The sequence below is a fragment of the Apaloderma vittatum genome, unplaced genomic scaffold (assembly GCF_000703405.1).
Source record: "Apaloderma vittatum isolate BGI_N311 unplaced genomic scaffold, ASM70340v1 scaffold11933, whole genome shotgun sequence".
Classification (NCBI taxonomy): Eukaryota; Metazoa; Chordata; class Aves; order Trogoniformes; family Trogonidae; genus Apaloderma; species Apaloderma vittatum.
In genome coordinates this window covers 10,783-25,409 of record NW_009706486.1, presented here as the reverse complement: position 1 = coordinate 25,409, position 14,627 = coordinate 10,783, and positions in this window count along the sequence as shown.

The window sequence follows — 14,627 nt, the reverse complement described above, 5'->3', positions numbered from 1 at the left end:
TGCACTGTTACTTCACTCGTGACTATGTAGCTCTAAATGTTTCTAGTAGCAAATTGTATGGTCTGTGTATTTTATCCAACTGCCTAGCCGCTAAGCTGACATCATGGTGTAGGTTCAGAAGACACAGGGTTGAATTCTGCCCTGGCAGAAAGTAACTGCTCCAGGGGAGCTGTCTTGGGACGCAGCCCTGATGTTGACTCACCAAACTATTTTCTTTAGCAGTGCACTTTGACCTCAGTGGGACTCAAATATGCTTACATCTCCTGGTGAAGTGGGATGAGTTTCAGCCCATGCTTAAGCGGCTTGGCCTGCTGAGATTTGTGCCAAGCATCCAGCAGATTCTACTGGCACATAGGAAGAAGTTTTTCAGCAAGCAGAGCTTCTGAAATTCCTCCTAATGTAAATAGTCTCTTTGGACAAGATGCGACTTCTCTGTACAGCAGATCTGAGGTTGTGGATGCTACGCAGATAGTCTGTCTCGATCTATTCTGGCCACCTCTGAAGGCTTTATGCTCCTTTTGGGCTCTTTTACTTACCAGCCCTAAAGAGGGCAGGATTTAGCCTGTTGTGCGTACAGTTAATTATTGCCATGTATGTGAAGAGTGTATTCTTACTAAGTATATACTGGCCATATCTTATTGAAAGGATTAACTTTTTAAGAGAGACTTCTGAAAAACTCCAAGTGAGTTTTGTTTTCAGTCACAAGTAGAATGTGGATAAAATATATAATTCCATGTTCACTCTTTGTATTCTAAGAATTGTTACGTGCTCACTGTATTATATTTGCAGGCATTTTGTTATGTCTATCTAAAAAATTGGAATCCTAAAATATTTTAGTTATAAGCTTCTGCTGTGCAGAAGATTGTGATTTTTATATATATATACACACATATATATATATGATAAAAATACTGTTTTTTGTTAGACAATGTGTAAGGATTTTTACCTGTTTGTTCTGAGCAACACCTCAGTAAAATATATTGTGCAGAGTTGATGCTTCAGAACTTAACATGTTTGTATGTACTTGCTTATCAGGCCCTCTTGCTCTCCCTATCTCAGTATAGAGGGCACATGAGACTCTGAAGAGCAAGGGAAGAGAAGAATAATGATATGTAGTAATGAATTTGTACTTCATTTATTCCTGTGAATATTTCTTGTTGGTACCAATGGTACCGTATCAGGCAATTGTTATAACTGCAGGATTCTCTTAAGAAAGGACACTCGGTAGATATTTTTTCACTGTTTTAATGTTTTTATCTCTGTAATAATAAGGGAACCTGATTTAGTGCCCATCTAAACTGCTAGAAAGTCTCTTACTAACTTCAGTGGAATCAGGACTTTACTTTGTAGCTGTGATTTAATTCATATTAGAATTAAAGGATACAGAACTTAAATTCTTATCTAAGGACATTCTTAAACTCAGCTGATTATCATCTTCATTCCCCTTGCTGTATCTAATTCTTGGTCTCTGGAAAATATAATAACTGGTTATAAAATTTTGGAATTTAAACCTAAGAGCTGATTTTGTGCTACTGAAGTTAGTTTGGCTTAATTACAGATTTTCTTTGGGCATTGGAACTGACTGACATTTCTTTACATGAATTAAAACATTTTTCCCTTTATTTTTTTTTCCCCCTCTCTCTTTTTCTCTCACAAACCTCATGACCCTCAGAGAAGCTGTAGCTCTCGTTGGGAATGTACTAGTCTAGATTTTTGCTGCTACTGCTGAAATCTTCTTCTCTGGTTTAAGATTAAAATTCTCTGAGGAATTCTGCAAACCCTGGTTGCAGGTAATGCCAATGTACTTGACAGAGCTACTCACTTGAGTTAGAGTTTTTCAAAGAAAGAGTCCAAATATATCTCTGAGGGACAAAATCTACTCAGGCAAAATGTCCCTTGAAATCAGTGAATGTGATCGTCAAAAGAGCGGGGGCTGAAAGTTGCTCAGTGCTTTTCCCTATGGCCATGCACTGAACTAAATATATCCTTGTACACTGAAAAGCACACCTATTCTCAACTCCGTGGCAACTTCCAACAGGAGGTGAGGCTTTACTGTCATCACTCTGGAAGGCTGGTTGTAAATTAGCTGACCCCCTTGGAACCCGTATGAAACCTGATGGATTGGTTATCTAGCCTTGTTTCCTTGTCAATTATTTTCTTCCTCCCTCACGTGCACTGGTATATTATTGTTTTATGAATGTTGGGGCTGCTGGCAGGAACTGACATGGCTTTTCACCCTAAAATTTTACAGTGTTCCTTTTCAAACATACTCTTGGGCATTTATGTGTGGTGTTTCACTGAATGGGATCTAACTTCAGGGGAGCTGCTTGTGGAATTCAGTGTATGATAAGAGTATTTTTTCATATTTAGGTGGGAAAAATAGTACTCCCATTACATACAGCTAGCTGAATGCCTAATGAAAAGGGAACACTGTGGTTATAACTTGTATTACAAAACTTCTGTAATTAACAGCATCTTCATTAGTTAATAAAGTTGGTATTTTTGTAACCTTGTTTACTCTTATTATTCTTAATAAAGTATTTTATAAAAAACCAACAATTTAATTAGCATTATATTTCTTATTAAAATACTAAGGGTTGGAACCTCATTGCTAGGCTCCCAGTTCTAACTTCAGTCAGGGATTTCAGTGTGCAGAGAACAAAGAACTGTTACTTTAAAGATTTTCATGTGTCCAATAGCAGAATTGCATATCAAATGAAAGATGCAGCCAAAAGTATGCTGTGATCCTGTTGAGACTCCCCAAGAGCTTCCTCATAGAATTCTGCACTGAGAATGGCCTAAACGTATTTCAGAGAGAGTGGAAAGGGTATGTTTAACCTAAACATGAATATTTACCAGGAGGTTTGTAGTTCCTTACAATTTCAGTATGGGAGGCTTGGAATTTTAAGCATTTCTTTTAATACACTTTACACTTTAGGAAAGGGTTCCCATCACTGTACTACATAGTACTGCTGATGGTACAACTCGCACAAACCTAGGTGCTGCTGTTGAATTTAATACCAAAACCAGCCAATAGCAATATCTAGCAAAAAAAGAAGCAAGCAACACCCTTACTAGCCCCACCAAATTAGTGCCTCTGTCCAGCCAAGTACTTTCAAGATCCTACTGCATCATAGCATTCTGGCTCAGTAAGTTCAAACAAGGGACAGTAAGTTCATTACTTCTTTTTCATTATCCAGCTGAAATTTTAAAGTTCTAAGCATTTCTGGTTACACTGTAATTTTGATGATTTAAACATGTATTTGCTAATGACTCCAGCTATATCAACAGTGAATCATTCTTCAGATAAACTCATGTGCAGAGTGTTTGAAGTCTGATTCTGAGTTTTCCGTATTAAACATCACTTTCTTTTTGTTTGTAGTCCAAAAAGGGGATTTCCTAATTCATAAAATCAGTGTATTTTATCAGGAACTCCTGAAACCAATGGGAATTTTGCCAATAACTTCAACCATGACGGGATGCTTACAAAGTTAAAAAAATCTAGTAATGGTCCATATGCCAAAGCCATATCTTGCTACAGTTTTAGTTTCAAAGTATTAAGAATATTCAGGTGACCTATCTATCTCCTGGGAGCCATGAGAATTAATTACTAGTACAGAAGTTTGCACAACAAGGATCTATAAAGGGATATATTTCCTTCATAATATATTCTATCATGCCTTTATTTTTTTGTAGTTGCAAGAACACTATAATCTGCAGATGATAAATGATGAAAACTCACATTGATGCTCAGTACTTGCTTTCTGGTCTTTGTTGTTTAACAAGCCTCCTGTAAACAGACCAGACCATTTAGTAGAGCTCAGCTGTGTATCTACTCTGCCTTCAAAAGCACCGATTTCTGGACAGCTATGTTCCAATAAAAACCACGTGCAATAAATAGGAAAGAAAACAGCTGGGAGGAAAAAAGCAAACTATAAAAAAAGTTAATACCAAAGTAAACCCTAAAACTAACAGATAATTTTTTTTGATGTTGTCTCAATTTTATAACATTGGATATCTGGTGTGAAAAGCTGCAATAACATAGCTTAATAGCCTTATCTTCCCCAAAGCTGTTTCATTTCAATTCAGAACACTTGGAAAGGTGCAATGGCTTCTCCATACAGTCACACAAGATGTAGTGCAAGTTGTGCTTCTGTGTGTGTGGACTTGATCTTACCTGCATTAAAATCACTGTCAAAACTCCATCTAGGGCTACTGAGTAGGTCCTAAATCTTCCTTCTGAGCCACCTGGACCTTATCATGGAACTATTTCAGATCCTGACTTCATCAAGAATACAGGGCTTGCTCCAGACTGGCACTGAGTGGCAGATGAGAAAATTATATGCTTTACTTCAAACCTAGTTTCACTGCAGATTATCAACTTTTCTGAGCCAGAGTCTATTTAAATATTTTTATTAAATAATAATAACTAAATATGATAGATGCAGTTCCATATCATTATGTATTACTACTATTAATGAAGGTTTTGTACACAAAAATTTCTGAGGAAATGTCTTATGGGAGTACTCTTCACTAGGGCAAAACTGTACCACTTCAGATTTCCAGAGATGGTAGCATTTTCTTGAGATATCTCAACTTAAGTCTGTTTATGCTACTATTGTCCTCGATTGGGTTGTCTGATATATTCTACTGGGAGAAAAAAGTATATATACAAGGCAGTGTAATTCATAGCACTTTATAAAAAAAAGAAAAGCAGGAAATTAGAGGCACACATTGGATTAGACAAGGCTAGTGTAAAATAAGGAACTAGTCCTTTGCCTGAGAAAAGTTTTACCTTGAGTAATAGGTGAGTTTATAGTATTTAATTTGGTTTATATTATATAACTGAAAATTTTCCAGATGGTTTTCTTTCATCAAGGATTAATGTCAGCATGATACACATGCTGAGCAAATATACATTTACATCAACATCGCTATTACAAATCATGTCAACAATAGTCTCAGGTCTTGGGTGTAAATATGCCATCTGCTGTTCAGCCTTGTGTCTAACAATGCTGTAACAAGAGCAGCTACAAAACTGCCATCAGATAGTTTCTTCTCTCCTCTTTCCAAGATTTTTATTCTTTTAATTAAATGAAAACTCAGAAAATTTGCTGTTCACAGCAGTGTAGGTTTTGGAAGCTTTGCATTAAACATTCACTTGAAAGCCTCTGTTTTTCATTGCTGTGCATTCTGATGAGACAGCTAAGTCTCAATTATTGCCTGATCCTATAATTCTTTGAAGTCTCTCTTTCTTTTGACAAAGTCCCCACATAGACTTAATTTTTCTTGTTGAATATATTCATAATATGTCTCCAAGAATAATTGTAGGAGGTGACACTTATCGCAGTCCTGAAACATTCATATACCAGCCTTCAGCTATCTACACTTATGTTCTTAGCTTGCCATCAGGTACATTGTCCTGGTTTGAAAGTACCAGGAAAAAAGTTCTGGGCAGTCCCAGAAAATTTTTATTCTGGTACTCTCAAGCCAGGACATACATTAACACAGGGAAAGGAATAGGATAGTGGGCTAGATGGCTTCTATGCATCCCACATCAGTGAGGCTAGGCTATCCCTGGTGAGGTGCTCCTCAGCCCTTTATAACAAACCACTCATACAGAGAGAGGAGCTTCACAGACTACACATGGACACACAAATGCACATCACACCAAAACAAATGCACACAGATGCTTTCACAGTGGTATCTACCTGACTAGGTCAGAACATCTTGGTCTACACAAACAGTTCAGGAAAACGGTCTTCAGCTTCTTTGTCCAAGATCTGACTAGATGGATCCAAGCCAATCCAATCAGTTCTGCAGTGATAGCATATTTACATACGTCTGTGTGTGTGTGAGTGTTCATGTGTACGTATACACATATATCTATTCTGCCTGAAGCAAAGTAGAAGGTCTGGAATTGATATTTATTGTCCAGGAAGCAGACAAGTAGACCTGATTAGTATTCAGCCAGCTATGTATGCTCATCAACATAACAATTATCTGCATGTGAAGGCCTCAAAAGTTAGGAATTAAAGAGCTCAACCTTGGCTCTTAAGATGTTGAAACCACCTAGGGAATCAACGTCAACCCTTTGCACCTACATTGCTAATTGAAATAATGCACAAGCCTTTGGAAATCCTTCTGGATGCATTTTTTCCTTTCCTTTGGAAATCCTTCTGGATGCATTTTTTCCTTTTATTTCACTTTAATTTATTAAGTGTCACCAGAGGCTGGTCTTAGCATTATAGCTCTCCTAAAAACAAATATTCTTCCTGTAGAAACCTGCTTCCTTACTGGAGCTCTTTCTGGGCTGTTATCTTAATTAATTTGGTTAGGAGTCTTTTCTAAAGTTCTGCATGGGTTTTCTGGGCTGACCTCTCCCTATACCTTAGCAGAGAAGGCGGGCTTTATTTGTAAGCATGGTGCTTTTTAACCCCCTCTGATGCCATTTCGTGTTAACACTTTAATTAATATAACTCCTTAACACTAATCTCTGAACATTAATTCCTTTAACTTTTTTTTTAAAAAAAAAAAAAAAAAATTAGCCTTACCTTCCTATCTGGTTTGTACACGTTTGAAAAAAAAAAATAAAAGGCTTCTCAGATTTCTTTAGTTGGCCTTTGCATTAATGCTACTAAATTTTCTTATCGGTGTTTTTTCCCACCACAACATGCAGATCTTACCAACTCAGTCTGCAGGAACATGTCAGTTTTATTGGTGTATTTGATGGAGACCAGGCTGGTTTCCAACTGAAATCCGTTTGTTTTCCCTCCAGCGTGCTCGCTTCCCTCCCCAGGCTCCTGCTCTGTGCGGCTTCCACCAAAGAGGTATTTCCCTGTTTATCTGGGTATGGACTGTGAATTCCCTTTCAAAATTGGCAGCAGTTTCCTGTCTTTCCCATTCATTTTTCCTTCCCATTTCCCTGAGACATTATTCAGGAGTGCAAAATTCTCAACTCTAAAGCAATTTCCAGCTAAATGCAGGAAGAAATCTGTGAAGCTGGTATGAGCTTGAGCAGCCAAAACTTACAGCAAAACACCTCACTTGGACATAAAACAAAAGTTAAAGCACTTAAATATTTTTTCATTCCTGTAACCCTCTGAATGGTTATTTCAGACACTTAAGAAGAGTTTATGAACTTCTTTCTTGGATCAGACATGATGAGGCAGTGGTGTTTGCACAGGCTGCAGCACAGTGTGATCCAAGGGACTCCTCAAAACTGCTGACAGACAAGGACTCCAATTCTTTTCTTCTCTACTGGTTTTTCTTACTTATGTTTTGCTTGCCTTGTTTGTTTGCCTGGCGCTTTATTATTCTGTTTTAATGCTGACAGGAAGAAAATAAACAGGGAAGAGTAAGGCTGGTGCAAGTGATGTGATTGAACTGTCCACTGGGTAAGATTTATAGTCTGCTAAGGACAGCTTTTTGGAATGTTCTTCTCTTCACTCCTCTCTTGGAAGTTTTCTTGGCCTCCTTAGCTGTCTGAAGACGCTTCGCTTTCTCTCTTTGGAAAGTGCTTTCCTCACTATCTTCTCTTTAAGGGTAGAAGAGATGAAGTCACTTTGTCTCTCTAGTCCCATCTCCCCCACCCCACACTGCTATCTGTGTCCCTCAGCGCAGATTCAAGAACAGTACTGAGCACTTCACTGCAGGACGTTTTCCTTCTGCAAAATAAAGAACAAAGCGGTACTTGGGCATACACTTGTTGAAGAATGAAATATAGCAAAAGCACTGAGTGCAGTGGCATTTCTACATTTGCCTTACTGTCTCCAGAGACCATGCTTCTAAAGACAGCTCTGTGATGTGTGAGAGAGAAGAAGGCAAACTCACTCTGGAAAAGAAAAATACTATTAGCAAAGACTGTTGGTCATACACTAGGATTTTGATTGCTCTTTTAGATGGGCTACTGCCTGCATAGGAGCAGTGAATGGATGCCCAATTTGAAATAGAGAAGTTCTGTAGAAACAAATGAAAAGGTTAGAGGCTACCCGCAGGGAATTTTAGGTGTGGGAAAACAGGGCAATGATTTTAGTTCCCAGCCCATAGGATTGGCCTCTGAGAAGCTTAGGAATCACACAGCTTCTGACCCCTGTTGTGTCAGGTCTCATTCTTTGGGAGATCCACCTATGAGAAGAAATTCAACTTTGAGGAATAAATTTCAGCAATCTCTGCTGAAAACAGTCAGAAGCATGTCACTGACTTCAGTCACAGAATCATAGAATGGTTTGGGTTGGGAGGGACCATAAAGATCGTTCAGTTTCAACCACCACGGTTGGATGGGCAGGGATACTTTCTGCTAGATTGCTCAAAATCTCATTGGCCCTGGCCTTGAACGTTTACAGGGAGTGGCCAGATATAACTTCCCTGGGCAACCTGGTTTCAGTGCCTCACCAGCCTCACAATAAAGAATTTCTTGCAGAAACATAGAATTTCATTCTAGACATTTACTTTTCCCTTTTAAAATAAAATTTTACAGCCAAATAAAGAAAAGTCTCAAGGACGGAAGGAAGGAATCCAGCAAAGAAGCCCACAACACCCTAGAACTTCAGATGAATTCTCATTCTCTGGCAAAAGCCTGTATTTTAGTGTTCTAAGCTTCAGTTCGCAGTTTCTATGTCTGACTTCCCCGGGATCGGTGCTTTGCACATGGAGTTGGTTTGCTTTGGTTCATTTTTTCTGCCAGCTATGGGCAGATGGAGAAGTGGTCTGAACCAGTTTATTTTTGTATCTGAATTTAATCAGTCTTTTGACTACAGTTTAGAAGACGAAGATCAAGGGAAGAAGAAAGGTTTTTTATTAAAAGGGTTCTCTTTCAGGCCACATCCTTCCTATCATTTTCCCTGTTTCACACATTCATTAAAAGGGGGAAATGTACTGCATACAGAAAACAAACCAAACTCTCCAAGTGAGAACATATAGCTATTTGATTCAGAAATGCTCCTTTTAAGGCATAGTCTTTAAAAACCACACCAAGAGAATACTGTGCTCTGCGGTCATTTGTTAGTAAAGCTGACAGGAAATCAAAACTGAAAGGATTCTTCTGCAACTGCCAACTTGCTGTAATGGAAGCCAGGGGAAATATATTTATCTGTTTACTTGACTAAGAAGAAAGAAACCAAAACATATTTTCCTCCAATACTAGAGGGAGATTAGACTGTTACTAGTCACTTGTGTGCTAGACATCCCTCCAGGCCTTTCCTAATGTTTTCTCTTACATTCAAAACAAATAAAGTATCAGCTCTTCGGAAAAGAAAATATTTCACTGGGTATACAAACTAAAGAGTTCTTTAAGTACTGATGTTTCACCTTTACAGCCTGAAGGATATTGTCCAGTACTTCACATTATTGAGGACTGTATTTTCGCAGACGATTTTTTCACAGTAGGATTGCACGCCTGTAATCTGGCACAAAACTGCAGCTGCAAAGACAGACAGCCCATTTAGAGGTATGACTCACTAGTCTTGATTCTCCCTCCAAAATTAATTTTTATTCCAGTCAAATAAATAGCACAAACTAGAATGGATCTGATTACAGGATATTCTGCCATCTTACTTAGGAGTTCTTGTGTTAGATGCTCGGTCAGTTGAACAATATACGATGGAGACTACCGCAGAGGTGATACTAAATGTGATCTCTATAGCTAGGAAGGATCTCTGTAAGAAATAGTTACATGATGATGCAAGGAATAAAAATAATCTGAAATGTTCCATGGTCAGGCTCAGCAGTGGATATTGTCTTTGCTGCACTGCTCTGATGATACAGAACTGCCATAAATTTCTTCAACTTCTGTATTTACAGCAATTTTGCACTGCTGTATAGCAGTCAAAACCAGCCGGCAAATCTTGTCAAAGTTATTTCATTTGATTAATTCTTCTATCTGGGCAGATGCAATGCAAACTGTTAAACCATGAAAATAATAATAAAAAAATAAATTAAGATGTATTTCCTAGAGACTGTTAGCTCTATGAAGCTTTGGTAGATGGAAAAGGAGAAGAATCAAAAGTGGATATTTTTCCCAATGGGATACTTCGATGTGAATCTTAATATAGTTGGTTTTAGGCAAACTGCATGAGAGAAAGCACTCAGTGTGCAAGATAGCTGAACAAGATTACTAACATATTAGGTTTTGTCAAATTTAAAAATTCCAAAGGAGGAACCATCATGCTTGTAGAAAGAGTAAATCCATATGTGCTATCATTGTATGGTGGGGATTTTTATGTTTTTCAAATTCTGTCATAATGTTCAAGCTGCTGAGAAAGAATCTCATGCATAGGCTTCATAACACTATTCCTAAGTACTAAATATCTCTACAGAAATTCAGCTAGAATAGGTAGACTGCCACTGCTGACATATTTAGCACCATAATGTGAACATGAACAGATTATGCTGTAACAAACCACTTAAGCCCTCACTTGAGACCATAATTAAACACATGTTTAACTTCAAACATAAACTTAAATCCCATTGACAAGTGCCTTCCTTTGAAGACAGAAATAATCCCGTGAATTTATAAAGCATTGTGACTTTGGCTGAGTGTGGGTAAGGATTCTTGTTGGGGACAGGACTTGTTTATACACTACCTTAGCCAGGAAGACCATAAACATAAAAAAGACTTCCAAAACTGACATTTAAGATGTTAATGGCTCCCTTTCATTCCTCATCTCTTTTTGAAACAACAGCTTAAAATGACAATCAAAGGCTCAACAACTGCAACTATACAGGAGAAGACGCATTAAATTTTACTTCTGTTTTAATCACAGTTTGTGTAACTCCTGTGGAAATAGATGTGGTGTCGTGGTTTAGTCTTCAGAGTCTTATTAGATGCCTTATTATATGTCTTAGTGTAGTTGAAAGGCAATGCAGAGAACATTTCAATATGGCTGCTTTTTAATAGCATTCAGTCCAATTACTTCAGAGTCTGTGGGGAACACATATAACTGGCCTGTGCTCTGGAGCTGAATTTAGAGTGCCTATCTCTGTAGCATCTATATTACTTGTCTAGACACATCTTTTAGGATTCAGAATTACAAATGACAGATTGTATACCAGACCTGACATTTATTTGATAGAATATGGAGATATATTTATAGCATAATGATAACTGTATCTGCTACGTGCTTCATCTAAGATCAGAATGAAGCCTAAAACATTCACATGTGGCAGGGTCAAAACCTCTTTATGATTACATTGTGGAATAAATGAATATGTGTATATGTGTAAAAGTCTCAGATCTTGGCTTTCCAAACATTTTCTATAAATTAAACTCTGGTCCATCAACAGAAGGAGTTCTGAAGATTAAAAAAGACTTGAAATATTGTACTACAAATACCTAAGTCACATGAAGTATTTGATGAAGCCAACTGAATTATATTCAAGAAATTATGTTAAGTCATTTAGCGAAGCTCAATTCTACAGCTCTACAAACAAGGTAATCACAATGAGATTAGCATGGAATATCTGTGGATTAAAAACAAATGTTGATGACAAGCAAAGATTCACATGGAAGAACTTGAGGACATGTTTCTCCGTGTAGGAAGAGTAAGTACTTAAATAGCCCTGTGTAATCAACATATGTAGCAATCCTTTATTACCACTAAACCTTTTTTCTCTTTTTCATAGTGACCAGACAGATCATGAAAGCAGAGTTTAATAGATCTGTATTCAGCTCTTGTCTCTGCCTCTGGTTTGTCAGGAGTCACTTTATCTTTGACTGTCTGTCAGAACTGTGAGTTCACTCCAGGGCCCCAGCGTCCCTGCCCATCTCTGGGGCTCCCTCTGCCCTCCTCACAGCTCAGGACACCATTCCTGCCCCCAGGGCCATCCGTCCCTGCCCCTGAGGCTGTAGAATGCCACCTCCACCCATCTTGGCCCATCCCAGCATCAGCCTGTCCCCATCCCCATGCAGATGCCTGACAGCCGGGCGCTGGGTCTGCTCCAGCTGCCCCCCAGCCTGCCCTGCCCTGGCAGTGAGGGACAGGCCCTGGCTCATGGGCCCTGCCCTGATGCCCCAGAGAGGTTTGGACACCCCTTCCCCAAGGAACCACCAGCCCTCCCAGCACCACAATATCACTGACTCTCTATTTTTACACAGTTATGATGCCGGTAGGCTTTTTTTTTCAGAAGTAGACAATGAAGAAGAAATCTTCTCATATTCTTTCCTTCTGTGATCAAGGTTTTATGAGTGCAAAACATAGTGTCAGCGTGAGCTGTTTGGTTGGATATGAAACATCCTCCACATCCTCCCGTTTGGTAAATTAACCCTTCGAATTCCGTTTTCCCCGCTAAAGATTGATTTCTAACGGATGGACCTTGTTTCAAAATGATAATCCAAGACTGCTCGTTAGAAATTATGGGGAAAAAAATGGTTAAATCTTACTAAATAGAAGATTTCATTTCAGAAATGTTCCACTTTTAACATCTTGATCTTAATTCAACCATAATTTCATCTAATTCTAATAAAAATATTCCCTTCTTTGTGTTTGAGTGTTATGTTCAATGACACGACTTTATTAGTTTTTTGCTTAAAAATGCCCTACGAAATGGTATTGTTTTCCTTTGAATTCTCACAAGACAGCAGAAAGGTAATTTTAAGACAATGCCTTCATTTTACAAAAGAAGACATAAGTGTATCAATGCTTCTAAGATTTCTAAGTTTTTAGTTATTTCTAGATACAACAACAATTTCAAATAGAACATGAAAAATATGAGAAAATAGGCACAATTTTTGAAGAAGGCAAATGAGAACCAAAAGACTCCTAAATCTGTTATATGTGTAAAAACATAACAAACTTTGAATTTGTAGATTTTTGTCTGTATTTCCGGAGGAAAATTTTACAAATTTGGGAATTATTGACTAGTTGATATTTTCTTTGCATTTAACGGTAATGAACTTTATATCGTAGTTGATGGTATAAAACATGAAAAAAAAGAAATAAACTTGCTTTTCCTCTAGTTCAGTAATTATCAGGCATAAAGATAATTTTTACTGTCTTTAAGAGAAAATGAAATATATAATCACTGAGTTTTTAATTTTTATTTTATTCTTGCTCTTTGAAACTGACTACAACTCCACTTATTATTAATGTTAAAAATTATGATAGGTATTTCAGGATCCTGCAGGATATTCATTTCACATCATGTTATTTCTATGCAATGATTGTCAGAATAATTTCCATATTTTTGAATTAACCAAATATAATAGTTGTTATATCCATCTGAAGTTGAAAAGCACACATTTTGTACATCAGTTGTGTACAAAAGTTTGGTAAATGAAGTAATATATCCGAGATGAATTGAAAGCTTAAGAGAAATTCTAAAGAGGTAGTATGCAGCTAACATTAAAAGTTGGCAAAGATGTTACACAGTTTAACACAAGCTGTTCTTCTCTAATATCATAGTGACAGTTTCATATAAATGACATTTCGTGAGTAATAAAATGACAAATACATCATTAAAATTAGAGACAGATTGCTAAATGGATTAGACTGCAAGTATCTTGGTTTTTTCTTTCTTCTTCCACATGCATATTTCATCTTGCTGAAAAATTATATGCCAATGTTGTTCGTATTGCCAGATCTTAAAATGAGATTTTGAATTCATTCAGTTATACCATGCAACAGCTCTTTGAGAAGTGGAAATTCGGCACTGACTTTTTTTAGTATTCTTGAGCAAACCAACCTGAATTCTCTTCTGCAAGAGGTGATCTTAGAGGTGGTTGAGTCACCTTCCCTGTTTAAAGGTGACCTGTTTAAAGGTCATTTAGAGGTGGTTGAGTCACCTTCCCTGTTTAAAGGTGTCTTGTTTAAAGGTCATTTAGATGTAATGTTGGGGGATATGGTTTAAGTGTGGAATCTGTAGAGTAGGGTCATAGATGGCACTTGATGATTCCAAGGGCCTTTTCCAACCTGAATGTTTCTATGATTATATGATTATATGTTGTAGCGGACTGATTCATGGATTTTTGCCTTAAACATTTCTTGTGATTTTTTACAAGCTCCCAGCATGGTCAGAAAACTCATGGAATGTTGCAGAGAGGCTATCTGAAATGCCTCAGACAGCCCTGGCACTGAATATGTAAAGAGATTAGGATCTTAGGGAGGCAGGATGGCCTTATCTCTAGCATATCTTCCAAAGAGATGGGGCATTTGCACGTGTTAATGAGAATTACTGGAAACAATGGAGGGTCTGGATCCCCTATCTCACATTCTGCACGTCCGCACATAGAAAATTGTGTATAAATTGAAGCAAGGAAAAGAAGAAGGGGGTTAAGAAGAAGAAAAAGAAGGAGGAAGATGAGAAGAAAGAAGACAAGGACAAATGCATCCTGAACTCTGCTTTGGCGGGACCAATGCAGGAACCCGGACCAGTGATATCTCCCTCTCTCTCTCCCTTTTCCTCGAGAAGTATCTCTCTCTTTTTCCTTTTTCTCACTAGCTAATGCAAGGTCCATCATACTGTTTATTTGGTTTTTATGCCTAAATTTCTTTCCTGTGTTGCTTAAGTGTAATATTGTCTGACTTAACATTATGTTTAGATGTCCTTTATTATTCCTTGTTATTAAGTTGTTGTAGTGCATTGTTTATTTAGCCTTTTTCCTGGATTTTTGTTATATTGTCTGCGCTATC